The sequence below is a fragment of the Morone saxatilis genome, unplaced genomic scaffold (assembly GCF_004916995.1).
Source record: "Morone saxatilis isolate NCDOM2014 unplaced genomic scaffold, NCSU_SB_2.0 Contig2, whole genome shotgun sequence".
Classification (NCBI taxonomy): Eukaryota; Metazoa; Chordata; class Actinopteri; family Moronidae; genus Morone; species Morone saxatilis.
In genome coordinates this window covers 27,082,875-27,088,890 of record NW_023339762.1, presented here as the reverse complement: position 1 = coordinate 27,088,890, position 6,016 = coordinate 27,082,875, and positions in this window count along the sequence as shown.

The window sequence follows — 6,016 nt, the reverse complement described above, 5'->3', positions numbered from 1 at the left end:
AGAGAGAGAGAGAGAGAGTGGGTTAAGATGGCGACACTGTCTGAGCGGAGTTAGCAAACACTAGAAAACTGCTGGAAAAGTGAAAGTTGTTATGTTACATTATGATGATGCCTGTGTTAGGATAGGACCATTGATGACTGTAGTTACCATGGTTACCAGACCGTTAAGATAGGAGGTTTCTGTAATACGACCGCTAGAGACCAACTCTGATCCACACTTATAATAATATAATAATAATATAAGTTATTAATATTCATTATTCTTTTGTTGATGAATCATTTTGTCCTGATGAGGTTTAAAACCTAAATATATTTAGTTTGCTGTGATTTAACACAGAGGAACGCAGTGAATCCTCCCACAGTGGTAATAAAACTAAAAGAGCCCCAACCCGGAGTCCTGGTTCTGCTACTTGCTCGCCGGGATCCGGTTCACATTGATACTAATATATTTAATTTGGGTTTATTTGACTGATGACAGGAAATGAGTTGGTCTGTATTTTTTATCTTTGTCCCTCAAAGTCTCCAGAAGGACAATCAGGATTATTCTGCTTATAATACTTTATCTTTCTGCCTTCAGTTCCTTCTGACTCATCACTTTATGACTTCTGTGAAGTGTATTTTAAATGAATCTCAGACTGCGTCGACATTAAAACCTCCTCACAGACACACAAACAATAAAAATACAGTTTTAATCTGAAACTGAGAGAAAAGTTGAAGCTTTTCGACGCAGTTTGTTTAAAGACTTTAATCTCCATCATGTGGTATGAAACTAAACTGACTGAAAGAAGTGATGAACTGATTTCTGCCTTCCTGAGAGTGACGTCTGTCTGTCAGTACAGATTAATGTACCTCGAAGCCTTAACACTGCCATTTCACCTGATGCATTATGGTTGTTTAATGACGCTGTGACCACAAATAAACGTGTTAGACTGTTGTTAATAATCACGTCTAGTAACTCAACAGGAAGTGAATATGATGGTACATGGTGACGTTTATCAACTGTTTGATTCCCCAAATAAAACTTTTTTTTATTATTAAAGTTTTATATGTGAGATTATGAAGATTAACAACTATTATCTGTGTAAGGATACAGTGGAGTCATGGTGAGTAGAGACTGAAACTGCTGTTTTTATCATCTACGTCGGTGAACTGAAGGATTTAGTTCCACCAAAACCAGAGTTGGTGATTGTTGGAAACACTAACAGCAGACGCTTTAATGGTTCTGATTCTGTTTCTGTCGTTACAATGAAGTTACATGATCTGTGAGGTAAAATTGTGCAAATTATCTGGACTTCACCAAAAACTTACGAAATAAAGTAATAGGTAGTACAATTATTGTTAGCTATTACATTAATCAAATAGACTAGTACAAACCTCTGACCTGTATCTACAGCACTGGACTTATATAGACAATAATATGTATTATTTATACCAATCACACAATCAGCAAAATAAAGACAGAAAAATAACAATAATTAATGATTAATTAATAAATGAAGGTGGATAATTTCAGTGTTCATTTGGCTCATTTGTTTGGAGGTTGTAGTTTTGTGCTGCTTGTTTCTGTTTATTGTATTCTTCATCAATTGATTTAACAAGGTGGACAAATATAGAAATCGCCTGTCAACCTGTCAGACGCAACCAAACTGGTTGCTGGTAAATTCAATTCATTCAATTTCAATTTATTTTGTTAGTGCCAATTCAGATACAGAAAGTTATCTCAGGTACATCTTGTTCAAGATAGAGCAGGTCTAGAACCGAACTCCTTATAACATTTACAGAGCCCAACAGTAACCACATGAGAGAGACCATTGGAGACTGGGGGCAAGGAAAACCTGCCTTTTTAACAAGGAGAACCTCGGACAGACCCTTCCGGCTCTAGGTGGGTGGGAGAGAGGGATGAGAGAGAGAGCAGAGAGACGTGAGAGAAGAGAGAGAGGAGAGACAGACGACAGAGAGAGATGTATAACAGCAACACTAACACTTGCGTCGATGGACATCATGACAAAAGCGATGGCGACAGCAGCCACGATGGGTGGACAGCGAGCAGCGACAACAGTAACTGTAGCACAATAATACTAATAATAACTAATAATAATATAACAATATGATAGTGATATTAGGAATGGTAGTAAGCAGAACCAATGGCAGGGGCCTCACCAGGACCATGAGACCTGCGACCATGAGACAGCAGCAAGAACTCCGGGGAAGGAGTGGAAGTTAGAACAATGCATTTAATCGGACATGATGAGTGCAGAAAGAGAGAGAGAGGAAGAGAGGAGCTCAGTGCACCATGGGAAATTCCCCGATGTCTAGGCTTATAGCAGCATAACTAAGGGATGGTTTCAGGATCAACCTGATCAGCCTTAACTATAGCTTTTATCAAAGAGGAACGTCTTAAGCCTACTCTTAATAGTGGAGAGGGGTTTGGGGGTTTTCTGCCTCCAGAACCAACTGGAAGCTGGTTCCCACAGGAGAGGAAGCTTGGTAACCTGAAGGCTCTGGCTCCTGGTTCTACTTTTAGAGTATAGGAACCACCACGTAGCCCCGAGCAATTCAGAGAACGTAGAGTTCTAGAGGGGTAATATGGTAATATGACTCTTCAAGATAAGAGGGGACCTGACATGAAGAGCTTTATAGGTGAGGTAGAGGATTTTTAAATTCTATTTTAAATTTAACAGGGAAGCCAATGCAGAGAAGCTAGAACAGGAGAGATGTGAATCTCTTTTCCTAGTTCCTGTCAGTACTCGTGCGCAGCGTTTTTGATTAATTGGAGCGTTTTTAATGGACTTATTAGGGCAACCTGATAATACAAGGGTTGCAGTAATCCGCCTAGAGTAACAAATGCACGGATTAGTTTTTTCTGCATCTGTCTGTCATAGGATGTGTCTAATTTTTTTGTATATTTACGTAATGAAGAAGGCAGTCCTAGAATCTGCTTTAATGTGGGAATTAAATGACAAATCCTGATCAAAGATAATCCAAGATTCCTGACAGTGGCAACCTAAGGCCAGGTATGCCATCTAGAGTAGCTATATCTTTAGAAAGTGAGTCTCTGAGGTTTTTGGGGCCAAGTATAAGAATTTCGTTGTTTAACATCAGAAAATTGCAGCTCATCCATAGTAACAATAGTAACTGTAATCTGATTAGTGGAACTCAGGTGTGGATGTGTTCGCTGTCTGACTTCCTGTTTGTTGCTCTCAGCTTATTGGTTCCCCCAGAGATCTTTAAAAACAGCTCACTGATATGTAGTTTCCTAAGACAGCTGCTCAGTGTAGTTTTTAGTAGTAAAATATGACTCTGTACTAACATCTAGTGGCAGCAGCTGGAACTGCACATGAGCTCATTAAAGAACAGCTGATATGATCAAAAGCTATTTTGTTAATAAGTTTAGATTTCTACCAACCAAAAGTTAAGTAATCAAATAAATTAGTCCTTCATCTCCTCAGTAGTATGATCACTGACCAGGTGTGATACATAAAGTCGACCTGCAGAGCCTTTTTTAACTCGTGTTCCATATTGAGACAATGTCTCGTCAGACGTCCAATAACTGCAGGACGTTTATAATCAGTTTGTAATCTGATGGCTGTTTAATGTTAATCAAGTGCAGCTTCACTGTTTTTGCTACGTTTCGCCCAAAAGGAAAATTACAAGTCACAATCCCCCGTAGGAGAAACATTGAGGAATATAGAGCAATAAAAAGAAAATATTATTGTAACTGTGTTTAATGATTCTTAAAGGTAAAGGTAAAAGGCCATAAAGGTAAAATAACTTTATTTATCCCGACTATGAAGAGTGTATAATATATCAGGTTAATAATAATAATAATGTTTAGACCTCTGCCTGCTGTTGATGTTTAAGAACAAAGAGATCTTTGTGTCTGAATCCTCTCAGTGTGTCGTCTGTCACCTCTTCATGGACACTGTCTCACTCTCTGTGCCCTGAGGGGGGGCAGTCTATACTACCCCCACCCAGCCACCATCTCTTTGTCTTATAAAGTCTTAGACGCCCCTGAGGGTCACTGTCAGAGGAACCATCACCCTGCCCAACCTCCCTCCACCTTCATCAACACAGCAGCATAAATATATACACATTAATATATATACATTAATATATATATATTAATATATATGTTTATAGTCATGTATATTAATGTATGTACATAAATGTTCCTATAAACAACTACTTTTATGTAAATATTGTGATTATTACCAGCCACAAGGAGGCAGTACAGTATATTCTCACTACACTTCCTGTCATTTTCTTCAGGCCACACACAGAAAAACATAATTCAATTCATAGAATAACACAATTTCATCTTCACATAGAAACAAACAGAGTCCATACAGTCGGACTGCGTTTGAGCACCAAACAGAAACAGAGTCGCCTCCTCTGGGCGGCTCTGAACTCGATCCCTGTTGAGGATCCAGGATGTTGATGGATCAGGTCTGTGTAGACATTCCCTGATCCTGTTGTTTGACATTATCCAGGAGCAGTCTATCCGACTCTCTTCCTCTCCTCTTGGGACTGATCTGGCTGAGCGGTGGATCGTCCTCAAGGTCGGCTGCTCTTTAATCCACACTGCATGTTTTCTTCTCCTGTCAAAAAATCAGAAATCAAACCCCACCAGACGTCGTTCAGTGATGTTTCAGCAGATTCAAACTGAACTGTATGAGGTTGTTGTGGGTAAACTGCTGCAGATGATTCATTCAGTCTCTTCAGGAAGTTGCAACGCTGGTTCAACCAATCAGGAATCAGGAACCTGAGGCTGCAACCTGGGTCTGAACTACAGGAAAACTCCTCTTAATGAGACAGACTCACACACATCGAAGGCGACTCGTTCCAGTGAGAATAAAGTCCACTGTTTGGTAAACGGGAGACGTTCAAAAGAAACAAGAGAGTGAGTTTGGTGACGATTGACTCAGCGTTCGGACTATACTATATATATACTATATTATATATATACTATACTATATAGTATATATATAATAAAGCTATATTTGTATCTCTGCACGTTTCTCAGTATTTCTGAGGACTTCTTTTTCTTTATTTACCGTCAGAGAGCTGCAGCCTGCGACCTCAAACGTCACACGTCCAGTGTCAGACTGACGGATGTCTAAGGACCTTCCTCCCTCCTCATCCTCCTCTTCCTCCCTCCCTCCTCCTCCCTCCCTCCTCCCTTCCCTCTTTATCTCCCCCTCCCTCCGCACAGAAAGGAGAATCATAGATTACAGAGCGAGCTGCCAGCGCCTCGGGCAAGTTTAGGAGATATTTAAATCTTTAAATTTGTAACATGGTTCCCTCGTTCGCCGTCTAATTGAAGTAACTGCAGGGTTTCTTTAATTAGGGAGACGCAGAGAGTCGAGTCTTTCTGCTGGTTTGTTCAGTAAAGGAGGCGCATGTGCTGCCGGAGGCCAGTGTTAATGCACTGTGTGTGTGTGTGTGTGTGTGTGTGTGTGGACAAATGAAGACATGTAACTGGTTCAGTGTGTCTCTTTAAAGGAAGTCACCGACCTCAATTACACACACATTAGTTTCCCATCAGCCCCTGTTTTATTACAGCCCATCACAGGGAAACCCCTCGTACAGTACAGCAGGAGGTCAGACACCATGTGACTCACAGCGACTCTTATATATATATATATATATATATATATATATATCTTTATCTATATTTATTATTCTGCAGATTGAACCAATTCTGCCTTTTACTGAAGTTATTGGACACAAAAACACAAAAACATCCACGTCACCAAGAAAACAGTCAAACTGTTAATATCCTGTTTTTATTTGCTTCAGTCACTAAATTCAACCTGTGTCTATATGGAACATGGACAGTATATATAATGACAATATATATAATGACTATATATATATAATAAGTTTATATAATAACAATATAATGTCCCAATATAATATAATGACTGTTTATGTGTCTTTTGATGGTTTAAAGTGTGTTAACCCTGCAGTCTCTCTAACAGCCACCAGGGGGCAACTCCACTCTGATAGTATTGAGT